The sequence below is a fragment of the Macaca fascicularis genome, chromosome 1 (assembly GCF_037993035.2).
Source record: "Macaca fascicularis isolate 582-1 chromosome 1, T2T-MFA8v1.1".
NCBI lineage: Eukaryota > Metazoa > Chordata > Mammalia > Primates > Cercopithecidae > Macaca > Macaca fascicularis.
In genome coordinates this window covers 69,830,903-69,844,455 of record NC_088375.1, presented here as the reverse complement: position 1 = coordinate 69,844,455, position 13,553 = coordinate 69,830,903, and the positions used below count along the sequence as shown (strand labels likewise).

General features: G+C 39.1%; 1 protein-coding gene and 1 non-coding gene across 5 annotated transcripts in view; one reads left to right on the top strand and one right to left on the bottom strand.

The window, feature by feature from the left end:
* INTS7 (integrator complex subunit 7) overlaps positions 1–13,553 on the top strand; it is a 94,748-nt gene that overhangs the window by 211 nt on the left and 80,984 nt on the right. The window lies entirely within an intron of this gene.
* Positions 9,651–9,770, bottom strand: LOC123571159 (small nucleolar RNA SNORA26). The gene has a single exon (XR_006695328.2). It is a non-coding gene; the product is annotated as a small nucleolar RNA SNORA26 (small nucleolar RNA).

Below are 13,553 nucleotides of genomic sequence, written 5' to 3'. Positions count from 1 at the left end.
AGAGCGGGCTGAATGGGTGAAACGGGCGTGGGGGGAAGTGGCGCCACCACGTGGTGGTAGCTTCAGAGGACGGGTAGGCGCATGCGCCTATCTTCGCTGGGCGGGGAGTGCCTGTGCTTTTGCTGGGGCGTGGGCTTTGACCCCTTCGGGAGGTTGCGGGAAATTTGCAGGATTGTTTGGCCTTAACCGGCTAAACAAGTGGCGAGCTCTAGTGAGAGGCCCGTTTTGACCACTTGAGGGAACAGCCCCCTATTTTCTAAGCAGTGGACAGTGGCTGGTTTCTAAGAAACACTACAAAGAAATTCTGAAATTGGTTTTCAGTCTGTTCATTTGAGACCAGGTCATCATGAAATGTGCTGAATAGTTGTCTTGCACCGACTTGACAGCGATTCATTTGATTTCCGTAGCTCTGTTACCTGCGGGTTACAAGGCAGGCTAACCATGGCCGAGACCATGCAAAAAGCCCTGCTCATTCTCTGCGGACAAGTTCCAGGAGTTCTGTTTCCTTGCTTACAGGGAGCAGTTTGGTGTAGAAGGAGCTTTGGGGTTGCACTGAGTTAAATTTCAGTGCCGCTAATTTTATGATTAATTTCATCTAGCCTCGGTTTGTCGTCTACCAAGTGGGTACAGTACCATTGAGCTGGCAGAATTGTTGTATTAAGTGACTTAATGATATGCGAAAGAAGCATTTAGTAAATGCTGAAGAGATATAGATATGGATTTGGGACGCAAGGTCGGAAATTTGTCAGTAAAGAACTCGACTGGTGATATGAAACCTGTTTCATATTAAGGATTTTTATTGTACGGGAAACATTTCGGCAGCTGGTATACAATTAAATCTTGATTAATCGTAGCCAATATATAATGTTGGAGAACAGGACTAGAACTCAGAAGGATCTCTGTTTAAGTCCCCTTTGAGCCACTTCCCAGTTTTCTGAGTTGGATATGTCTATTAACGTTTTTGGGACTCTTTTTCCGTTTATTTTTTAAACTGTGAATATTTTTAGTGGGTTAGTCTAAATAAGAGTTTCTCAGGCTCTTATAAAAGCTTTTACCTCCTGATAAACACAAAAATTTCACAACCCGCAATGGGATATTCCTTTGGTTGAGTCTCAATATCTTTAGTGCACTCCCATCAACCAAGAAAATGATGTTGAACTTTTCTTTCTCTTACCAAATCTATAGGGTTTTTCTCCTCTGAAAAATAAAATTGTAATATTAAATATGTTTTTCTTTTCTTTTCTTTTTTTTTGGAGACGGAGTCTTGCTCTGTTGCCCAGTCTAGAGTGCAGTGGCGCGATCTCGGCTCACTGCAACCTCTGCTTCCCGGGTTCAAGCGATTCTCCTGCCTCAGCCTCCCGAGTAGCTGGGATTACAGGTGCCCACCACCACGCCCGCCTAATTTTTGTATTTTTAGTAGAGACGGAGTTTCACCATGTTGGCCGGGCTGGTCTCCAACTCCTGACCTCAGGTGATCCATCCGCCTCGGCCTTCCAAAGTGCTGGGATTACAGGCATGAGCCACTGCGCCCGGCCTTAAATGTGTTTTTCAAACACTTTCCTCCTCATTCTGATACATCTCTTTCTTATCCCTACCAGTTCTAAGGACATTTTCTATCATGCTGGTCCAGCTGAGCTTGTACCATGCTGACAGTAGGATAGTGGTTGTGGAACAGTGATCAAGATGGGGCACTGAAGAGGAGTCTAGAATTGTTTAATTCCTCAAATTTTACAGTTGTAAGAAAAAAGCCACAATTTTCCTTTTTAAAGAAAAGTTGAAATGAAAATATTTTATATCTGTAAGAAAGAAATCAGGTGTCAATCTTAGACACAGAGTAAGTGATCATTTTCACTCCTGCCAGCAATGCCCGGCGTATTTTACAGATGAATCTCAGGCTCAGAAAGATGACTTGTTCTTTTTCATCTCACCTATAGTATCTTTTAAAGCTGTTAGGAAATTAAGTTATAGAAATAGCCAGTTTCATGTAGCATATAGTTGAGTATTTTAAATATTGAGTCATTTCATCTTGTACCTGTTAAAGTACTTCTGTTTTGTGAGCTAAAGGTCAGAAGGCTACAAGTTACAACTCTTTTTTCGTTCCCAAACTCCAAGGAATGCTGTTTCTGAAATATCTCCCCCACCTCAGCACAGACACTCAGACACATGACTTATTTGATCAGGCTTTGTACTAGGAACATGGCAGTTAATGAAACAAAACAAAACTCCTGCCCTTATAGAGCTTACATTCTAGACAGCAGATGCAGACACTCAGCAAATACAGCAAACACGTGACAGTTAATGATACATATTCTAAAGGAAAATGAAGCAATGAAGGGGACTGGAGAAAACTGATCAGGGGCTGGAGTTGATTTCTTATTTTATGAAGGATAGGCAAGAAAGACCTCCTCAATCAAGTGGAGGAACAGCAAGTGCAAAGGCCCTGAGGTAGAAGCCTCCTATGCATGCAGTTATCTGGAGCAAAGTAATAGACAATGAGTATAGAAAGATAACCAGAGTTGGTTGGGCGCGGGTGGCTCACACCTGTAATCCTAGCACTTTGGGAGGCCGAGTTGGGTGGATCATGAAGTCAGGAGATCGAGATCATCCTGGCTAACATGGTGAAACCCCGTCTCTACTAAACAAAATACAAAAAATTAGCCGGGCATGGTGGCGGGCGCCTGTAGTTCCAGCTACTGGGGAGGCTGAGGCAGGAGAATGTCGTGAACCTGGGAGGCGGAGCTTCCAGTAAGCCGATATCACACCACTGCACTCCAGCCTGGGCAACAGAACAAGACTCTGTCTCAAAAAAAAAAAAAAAAGAAAGAAAGATAACCAGAGTCCAGTTCAGGTAGGGCCATGCAAGCCATCAAAAGGACTGGCTTTCATTCTGAGTGAGATAGGAAACCATGGAGGATTTTCAGCAGGTGTGTGACATGATCTGACTTTCCTTTGGAAAGTATCAGTCTGGCTAGTGTGTGGAGAATAGACTGAAGTGGAGAGGGTCAGGGACCCAAGTAGGGAGACCAATGAGAAGGCAACTATAACAATCCAGGGAAAAGAATATAGTGGCTTGGACCAAGGTGGTGACACTGAAAATGTGTGAAGTGCAGAGATTCTGGATATACTTTCAAGGTAGAGCCAACAAGATTTGCTAATGGATTAGATGAGGATATAACAGTAAGTGGTCAAGAAAATTTAGAGGTTTTTGGTCTGAGCTACTGGGAGGATGTATGTATGTTTAGTGAAATCAAATCAGTTTGTGATATGTTAAATTTGAGATGTCTCTTAGACATTCAAATGGAGATGAGTAGACAGTTAGACATAAGATATAACCTTTGAACGCTATTTTAAATAAATATTTTGTGGCACTGGTGTTGCTAGAAACACACTCGGGAAATGCTGCCATTCATAACCTGTTGTATATTTATAACCTATTGTACTTTATTCTGAGCCTTTTGAGCAAGCATTGGCAGTAAGCTGATTGTTTCTGATCTCTATAGGAATAAGTGGATACTATTTTGAAGCTGACTCAATTCCATTACTTTAGGATGTAGTTAGTAACAGGAAAATCATCCTCCATATGATAGCCATTCATTTACTCAACAGATATTTACTGACCACCTGCATTGTCTCAGGCTCTGTACTCAGACTAGGGGCTATATTGGCAAACAAGACATCTTTAAGAAGCTTGCATACAAATATAAGGAGATAGACAATGCTAGATCAAATGTGGCGCTGTTAGGACAAGAAGTTGGATTTTGTGCAGAGTGCAATGGGAAGGCATTGAAAGTTGTAGGCTGATGGCCATGCTGACTGAGCTTCTGTAAGACTGAGCATACACAAGCAGAGTTAAGTGTTATAATCAAATACATTACAGCTTATGTTTATCTGACACATTTCATGATATAATCATTACTATACGTAATTGGCAATATAAAGAATGCATCTCACAAAAATTAGTGTAACTTTTTCACTAATATAATTTCTTAGTCTAAACATTTTTAGATCAGCTGATGGGAGGTTATCCTGATGATTTGGGAAAACTTACGCAAGATCTCTTTCCACCTGGGAAAAGAGGCGTCTCTTAAATGACATTATTCAGCCTATCTGCCTTCTGCAGTGTTGACCTTGGAAAGGATGAGGTGAAAGCAATGGGGAAGAGAGCAGTGACTCATTCCTTTTCTTGCAGCTGATGCAATGGGAAGGGAGGAAATATAGAGGGTAGATTTGTTACTAGAGGTGCTGGTGAACGTAATGCTGCGTGAAAAAGCTTGATGGTGTGCTTAATGAAAAATTTAGTTATGAAATAGAGAAATGATGTGAATCAGGAAGCTATCTCTACACTCTAATTCCCCCTTAGACGCTGTCACCTCACCTATATTCCAAAATACCTGAATTCTCAGACCATCAAGATTGTTAAAAAAGACCACAGATTGCTTTTACATTATCTATATGGCTCAGATGTCGTTGGTGTTTCAGTAAACAAATATGAGGCCTTTGAGGAAGTGTCTTCATAGGCCCTCCTGAAGAGAAAGGCCTCAGCAGCCAGATTTGTTTCAGGTGACTAATTCCCTACCATAACTGATTGATTCAGAAGGAGGCATGTGACCCACACGGAGTCAAATTCTTTCTCCTAAGAATCTCTGCTGCCAGACCACACAGTCTGAGAGTGTTGAGAAGCGGACCTATAAAATCATGTAGAATTAGGCCGGGCGCAGTGGCTCACACCTGTCGTTGCAGCACTTTGGGAGGCCGAGGCGGGCGGATCACCTGAGGTCAGGAGTTTGAGACCAATCTGCCCAAGATGGTGAAACTCTGTCTCTACTAAAAATACAAAAATTAGCTGGGGGTGGTGGCAGGCACCTGTAATCCCAGCTACTTGGGAGGCTGAGACAGGAGAGTCACTTGAACCCAGGAGGCAGAGGTTGCAGTGAGCTGAGATTGTGCCATTGCACTCCATCCTGGGCGACAAGAATGAAACTCGGTCTCAAAAAACAAAACAAACAAACAAAAAACATACAGAATTGAAGCTAAGGTGAGACTCTGGGCAACTTAATGCCACATAAAAACCAGCAGCCTGATTGGTAATTCCTTCATGGGCTATGAACTAATCCAAAAATTCAAGTTTTTACTGAAACCCACAGACTCATTCTTGTATATTACTAAGATTTACTGTTTTGGAATTTGCAAAATAAGTTATTAAATATTCCTAGAAGTTGGTATACATAAACTCAAATTTGTTTAGGATTCTAAATTAGTATTCTCATGTGCATACTGGATGACGTTGCATATATCTTACCATGTACATTTACAGACAATTTCTGAAATTTGGGGAATGGATGCTGCCTTATTAATGCATCGTTAGTTTTCACTATCATTTTACTTGTTTCTATTTCTGCTTTTTAAATATAAAAATTGGCTTTGCCATCAATTTTTTAAGCTGTGGGTTGTATGCTTGTGTTCATATTTCTACCCATGTCCCCCCGACACCTTTTATTAATGTATACATTTCAAGATTTGTTTGTATTATGGTTCAATTTCGAATCATCATCATTTCTTAGCTAAAGCAAATGTATGTCACAAATTCTCCTAAATTGTGTTTGTTTGGTAAGGTTTTATTTGTGGTGTTCTTTGTAGTGGATGTTAGTTATGTTGATGGTTGCTTAATATCTTTTGAACACTCTTTTTGTGCTTAAGGAATGTCCCATAGCATGAACCTTGTCTAACCAAGGTAGAAGCAAAAACTCATTTCCTAGTTTCCTTTGCAAGAATGCAGGATCTGACTTAGGCTCTGTCAGTCAGACACACCTCCTTCTCACTGTCTGATTTAGAAGTTAAGAGATGCAAGAAGGAAGAGTTGAACTGTCCACTCACAGTTCTGCCCTGGCAGCAGCGGTATTTCTAGTGTACAGTAGCAACAACAATGGCTACAATATTCCTAGATGACAGCAGAGCTCATTGTTGCATCTGGTGTTTCCTACCAAAGACAGGGTTCCTCCATCCAGTTGTTTGGGTAGTGTGATATTAGGTGTTCCTAGAAATTTAACCTTAAAAATGGTTCTTAAGCTTTTAATAAACTCATTTTCTGCCTAATAAGCCAGAGTTAGCTTCTGTTGCTTGCAACTAAGAACTGCTGATAGATGCAACTTGGAGATTTGTGCTGTTTTGAAAACTTGATTAATGTATATCCCAAACCCCAAGTTTACCATAATTTATGGCATTCCCCTAATTCCCTAGAATTCATCACCTCAGAATTCCACTATTTAATCACTCATTTAAATGTCTCATTCTTGAATCTTAATCTCTTTCTTTCTAGTTGCTTGCTATAGATACATTTTAGCATAATGGTTAGCACTATAGCCTCTGGAGCCACATTGCCAGAATTTGAATCCCAACTCTGTCATTTGTTAGCATTGTTGTTTCTTATGCAAATTGCTTAACTAGTCTGTGCCTGTTTCCTCACCTTTCAAATGGGGAAAATAATGGTGCCTAATTTATGTGATTTTTAGTGAGACTTTAATACATGTAAAGTGCTTCAGAGTGACTGGCACAGAATAAGCACTTCATGTGTATTATCATTATCATTATCATTAACTGCTATTTTGGCTGGTCTTTATTTTCATTCAGACCTCAGTATTTCACCTCTCTACTTTTCTGTACCTGTTTTACTTCTTTGTTCAGCTTAGATTTCATGGTCCCTCATTTTATTAACTTCATTTACTTTCTTACCAGTACTTTAAATTCACATCCAAGGTTCCATTCTTTACTATCCTTAAAGGCAGTCAAAAATTGCTGCAGAAAGTCATACAGTAGGGTACATGGCTATCATCATAAATGGCAGCCAAATACACACTGACCTTCAACACGGACCTGCAGTACTATAATGTTTCTGCAGTACTACTGTGTTTCTTTGGTCAGACACTCCTACCTTCTTCAGTAACATTTCAGATCTTTTACTTTTCTAAAACCAGAGATCCTGGGGTGTTATGTGAAGTATGATTTGTAAAACCTGACAGTGTGTTCAAAACCTTTAAAAACATTAGTGCCTGTCAGATAACAGCATTCTGAGGACCAAATTCGGCAGCCTAGTAGTTTTCTAACTCCAGTGTAATCAGTGTGGGCAGGCCAGTCAAATAAGTTATGAAGTGGCAGAAGTTAACTTGAGATTCTAGGTGCTGGCTGGGCACAGTGGCTCATGCTTGTAATCCTAGTACTTTGGGAGGCTGAGGCGGGAGGATCACCTGAGGTTGGGAGTTTGAGATCAGCCTGGCCAACATGGTGAAATCCCGTCTCTACTAAAAATATAAAACTTAACCAGGTGTGGTGGTGCACACCTATAATCCCAGCTGCTCGGCAGGCTGCATCACAAGAATCGCTTGAACCCCGGGGGCGGAGGTTGCAGTGAGCTGAGATCGTGCCACTGCACTCCAGCCTGGGCGACAGAGTGAGACTGTCTAAAAAAAAAAAAAAAAAAAAACCAACCTTCTCAAAGTTAAACAGATGCCTGGGACTCTGCACCATATATTTAGTAGATTTGGAGTAAAACCCCTAGCATAGATATTTTTCAAAAACTTAACAGATATTGCTGATGCAGAGCAAAGCTGAAAACCACTAGCATGGCAAAAAGCTCTGCACATTTTAAGTGCAAAATAAGATTAGAATAATGCATGCTTTACTTCTGCCAAATGAATTTTGAATGAATAAATGATTTTACAGCCTATTTTAATTCCCCTGGTCTACATGCATGTTGCAACTGAGTTAAGCGCTGTTTAAGTCCAGGCACAGAAAAGCAGGAGGTATCTGTTTTTGTTTTTGTTTTTGTTTTTGTTTTGTTTTTTTGGTGGAAGAATACAAAATAAAATGTAGGTATGGCAATCACATCCATCCTTCTTAATCTTATCTCTGGGCTCACAGTAGTATTCTTATGATTAGTGGTCTTATGACCAGGGCATTCTTCCTGTAGCAAGCAATACAAATAAAATGTCTAACCCTCTTATACTAGAACTGGAATGTGCTGAGCTCCTGTTTTCCAGTGCTTACAAAATTGGCCTAGAGCAAGCAAGATGAGTACCATACTACGCCAACCCAGGGCTGTTGCTAAATAATAGGCCTTTAAAGCACTTTTTCCTTCTTTTTCACCTTAACTACTATCCTTCAGAGCCAGCCTACTTCTCACTTCCTCTTTCCTAAGGAGGGCTCTTACATCAGAAAATACAGAAGAGATTTAATATTCTTTAACTCATTTACTTCATGGAGTTGTTATAGAGGAATGAGAGTCTACTTTATCTCAGATAAAAAAGTTTGACGATATTAGATAAAACATTCTCTGGCTTCATTCAAAATAATCTTTGGTACATTTTAAATCAGCATGTTTAAACAAATCAATATGGTCTTTGGTTCTGTTTTTCAGGGAAGATAAAACATGATTATATTCTGTCAAGGAGACTACCTGTACATAGGCTGTTTCCTACTATGCCTTTTTCATCTCAGCCAAGGTTAATTCATTACAAACAGAACTTTACCATCCTTTGTATGTAACTCAGCTACTGGAAGTGAGAAGAAAATGAAACAATCCAATTACTGTGGATTTTTTCAACCGCTTTGCCAACACATACACATAAGCACACATCTCTGTTCCTTGTCTCTTCCTCTCACCTCCATCCTCAGCTATGTCTTTCCTCTTCTGTGCCTTATCTGTGTGTCCCTTGACCCGTTTTTCATATCAGGCTTTTAGAAAAGCCTTTAAGGCTATGTGAGCCACGCTCCCAGCTATGTGGAATTACCCCTTTTGGCGTTGTGTGTTTGATAGGAAAAAGATTTCTAGAGCTTCAGAGGCAGTTCTTTGTGTGTGTATGGGGGTGAAAGGGAGGAGGGACCAGATGAAGGAGGAATGTGTTCTATCTCAGTTAGAAATGTTAATTAATTATCCCATAGAAACTTTTATTATAAATGGTTATTAGGTTCCAGAGTACTATGAGTGCTGATAGTGCTATTATTTTCCTATGAGGAAATAATGTTCTAAGTACTGAATAACTAACATGAGTGCATTACAGAACATCACTCATTAGTAAATGAGAGAAATTACCTATGCAGTTTTACTTTGTGGTTGTCTTTTGTATGAAACATTGTGGCAACTAGGAAGAGCCTTCAGATTTCCTTTGTCTTTTTGCTTTTTGGAGACAGGGTCTCTGTCACCCAGGCTGGAGTGGAGTGAGTGGCGCGATACTGGCTCACTGCAACCTCTGCCTCCAAGTTCAAGCAATTCTTGTGCCTCAGCCTCTTGAGTAGCTGTGATTACAGGTCCCTGCCATCACGCTGGGCTAATTTTTGTAATTTTTTTTGGTAGAGACGAGGTTTTACCATATTGCCCAGGCTGGTCTTGAACTCCTGGCCTCAGGTGATCTGCCTGCCTCGGCCTACCAAAGTGCTGGGATTACAGGCGTGAGCCACTGCGCCTGGCCTCCTTTCTTGTTTTTTTAAGAATAATCAAAGGTTACTGGACGGAGATATTCTAAGATACTTATTCCTGTGAGGATATAATTAGCATTTTATGACTGGTAAAATACTAAACAGAGACATTTGAAATTGATGCTATTAAATCCTTACCAACGTATTCACTCTTAGTGAATTTTTTTTTTTTTTCCTGGTTCAGCTGTGACTCCAGGCAAGATCCAGAGGAGTGTTCCAATCTCTTCTCTGGGTTTTGTAGAGACTTATTTTATCCTTCTATGTTAGCTTCTTAAAGCACTACATCAACCTTAAAAGGGCATAGGAAAGGGCCAATTCCTAATGAATTTTTTAGAAAATTGAATATTAATTCTTTTTTGTTGGTTGGGTTTTTAAAATTTTTTTAAAAATCAGATTTAGTGAGGTATAATTTGTATCAGATAAAATTCACCAAATGTATGTAGTCATGAAACCATGACCATAGTCAAGACATAGAATATTTCCTTTACCCGAAAAACCTTCCTTGTGTGCCTGTGCAGTCAGTTCCCTTTCTCTAGCTCCCAGCTACCACCAATCTATTTTTTGTCACTATAGTTTTGCCTCTTCCAGAATGTCATATAAAATAGAATCATACAGTAAGTAAGTGTAGTCTTTCGGGTCTGGCTTCTTTCACTCAGCATAATGATTTTGAGATTGTTTTATGTGGTTAAAATAAGGTATGATTTCACAAATCACATGGTTTATTACCACACAGAAAGAGTTTTCCCCACCTTGTTCACAATGTTTAGAGGGGGAGAATAATAAGAACAAATCTCACAGGGAATACATTTGATAGACAAAGTCCATCAACCACGTGTGAGTAAATACTAGTTTCATTTAGAGTCCAATTAGTAAAGTCTCGTTGTGCATTTAGGATGGAAACAGGCCACTGTGAATGTAAAGTCTAATTGAAGTTTGAGGTGTACCTTTCTATGAGATGTTCTCTGGAGAGAAGATCTGACCAACACTGGAGATCTATGATGACAACAAGGTTTTCAATGCTAGGAGCCATGTCATCAGGGAGGGAGATTACACTCCATGTTCTTACCACAGCAGAACATTTCACTCACAATAGCAGACTATTGTAATCATTTCAAAGCTACACAACAGAGATACACCTTTGTTGTTGTATGCATCAGTAACTGGTTCCTTTTTTATTGCTGAGTAGTAGTTCATTGTATGGATATACCACAGTTTGTTTATTCGTTTACCAGTTGGTGAACATATGTATTTCCAGTTTGGGGCTATTAATGAATAAAGCTGCTGTGAATATTTGCATACAGATCTTTGTGTCGACATATGTTTTCATTTCATTTGGATAAATAGCTAAAAGTAGCATTGCTATGTGTCTAGTATGTTTACCTGTATTAAAAAAGAACTAACAAAAAATAAAATGCCTAGGGATACCTCTAACCAAGGAGGTGAAAGATCTCTACAAGGAGAACTACAAAACACTACCAAAAGGAATCATAGGTGACACAAATGGAAAAACATTCCATGCTCATGGATTGGAAGAATCAATATCGTTAAAATGGCCACACTGCCCAAAGCAATCTACAGAGTGCTATTACTGTCAAACTATCAACGTCATTTTTCACAGAATTAGAAAAAAAAAACTCTTATAAAATTCATGTGGAACCAAAAAAGAGTCTAAATAGCCAAACCAATCCTAAGGAAAATAACAAAACTGAAGGCATCACATTACCCAATTTCAGACTATTGTGTAAGGCCACAGTAACCAAAACAGCATGGTATTGGCACACACGCAGTCACACAGACAGCAGAATAGAGAACCCAGAGATAAAGCTGCACACCTACAGCCATCTGATCTTCAACAAAGTTGATAAAAATAAGCAATGGGAAAAGGACTCCCTGTGCAATAAATGGTACAGGGATAGCTGGCTAGCCCTATGCAGAAGAATGAAACTGGACCCCCCTCCCTTTCACCGTATACAAAAATTAACTCAGGGTGGATTTAATATTCAAATGTAAGATCTCAAACTGTAAGAATCCTAGAAGAAAACCTAGGAAGTACCATTCTTGACATCAGCCTTGGGAAATAATTTATGACTAAATCCTCAAAAGCAGTTGCAACAAAACCAAAAATTGACAAGTGGGACCTAATTAAGCAAAAGAGCATCTGCACAGTGAAAGAAACTATCAACAGAGTAAACAGCCTACAGAATGGAAGAAAATATTTGCAAACTACGCATCTGACAAAGGTGTAATATCTAGTCTATAAGGAACTTAATTCAACAAGCAAAAACCAAATAACCCTATTAAAAAGTGGGCAAAGGACATGAAAAGACATTCTCAAAAGAAGACATACAAGGAGTCCACAAACACGAAAAAAATGCTCAGCTTCAGTAATCATCAGAGAAATGTAAATTAAAACCATAGTGAGATACCATCTCACACCAGTCAATATGGCTATTATTGAAAAGTCAAAAAATAACTTGCTGGTAAAGCTGTGAAGAAAAGGGAATGCTTATATATGTGCTGTTGGTGGGAATGTAAATTAGTTCAGCCGGTGTAGAAAGCAGTTTGGAGATTTGTCAAAGAACTGCCATTCAACCCAGTAATCCCATTACTGGATATATACCCAAAAGAAAATAAATCATTCTGCCCAAAAGACACATGTACTCGTATGTTTATCCCAGCGCTGTTAACTATAGCAAAGATGTGGAATCAACCTAGATGCATGTCAATCATGGATTGGATAAAGAAAATGTGGTACATATACACCATGGAATACTATGCAGCCATAAAAAAAGAATGAAACCATGTCTTTTGCAGCAGCATGGATGCAGCTGGAGGCCATTACCCTAAGCACGTTAATGTAGGAACAGAAAATCAAATACTGTATGTTCTCACTTGTAAGTGGGAGCTAAGCTTTGGGTACACATGGACATAAAGAGAGGAACAGTAGACACCAGGGACTCTAAAAGTAAGCAGGGAGGGAGAGGGGAAGAGTTGAAAAACTACCTATTGGGGTACTATGCTCACTACCTGGGTAATGGGATCATTCATACCCCAAACTTCAGCGTCTCACAGTATACCCATTAGCAAACTTGCACATGTACCCCCTGAATCTAAAATAAAGGAAAAATGAAAATTAAAGGAAGGAGCCAGAGGGTTGTCAAAAGAGCTGAACGGTTTTACATTCCCACTAACAATGTGTGAGAGTTATAGTTACCCCATATCCTCATTAGCACTTGCATTGTTGGTCTTTTTAAAGTTTTTGCCATTCTAGTGAATGTGTAGTGGTATCTTTTTGGAGTTTTAAATCTTCATTTCCCTGATGACACTGTTGAGCATCTGTTCATGTGCTTATATTTGCCATCCATATTTTTTCCTCAATGAAATTTCTCTTTAATTCTTGTCCATTTAAAAAATTGGTTTGTATTATTGATTTACAACAACTGTGGATGAAGTCCTTTATCACATATGTGTTTTGTAAATGTTTTCTTTCAGTATGTGGGTTGTCTTTTCATCTTCTTAACAGTGTCTTTTGAAGAGCAGAAGTTTTAAATTTTGATGGAATTTAACTTACCACTTTTTTATTTTATGATTTATGCCTTTTGTTTTATCTAAGAATTCTTTGCCTAACCCAAGCTCATAAAAATTTTCTTTATGTCTTCTTCTACATAGTTTATAATTTTAGCTCTTACACTGAGGTCTGTTGTTCATTTTGAGTTAATTTTTGTGTATGATGCAAGGGAGAAGGTTGATTCTTTTTGCTATGCTTATCTAGCTTTTCCAGAATCACGTGTTTAAAAGATTATTCTTTCCACATTGAATTATGTTGGTACCTTTGTTAGATCATTGATTTGAGAACTTTCTTCTTTCTTAATATAAGCCTTCAATGTTATAAATGTTCCTTGAAGCACTACTCTAGTTGCATTCCATAGATTGTGCTTTTATTTTCATTCAGTTCAAAATATTTTTCTAATTTCTTCTTTCAGCTGTGAGTTATTTATTTATTTGTTACTTAAAAATTTTTTTTTTGAGATGGGGTCTTGTGCTGCTGCCCAGGCTGGAGCACGGTGACACAATCACAGTTCACC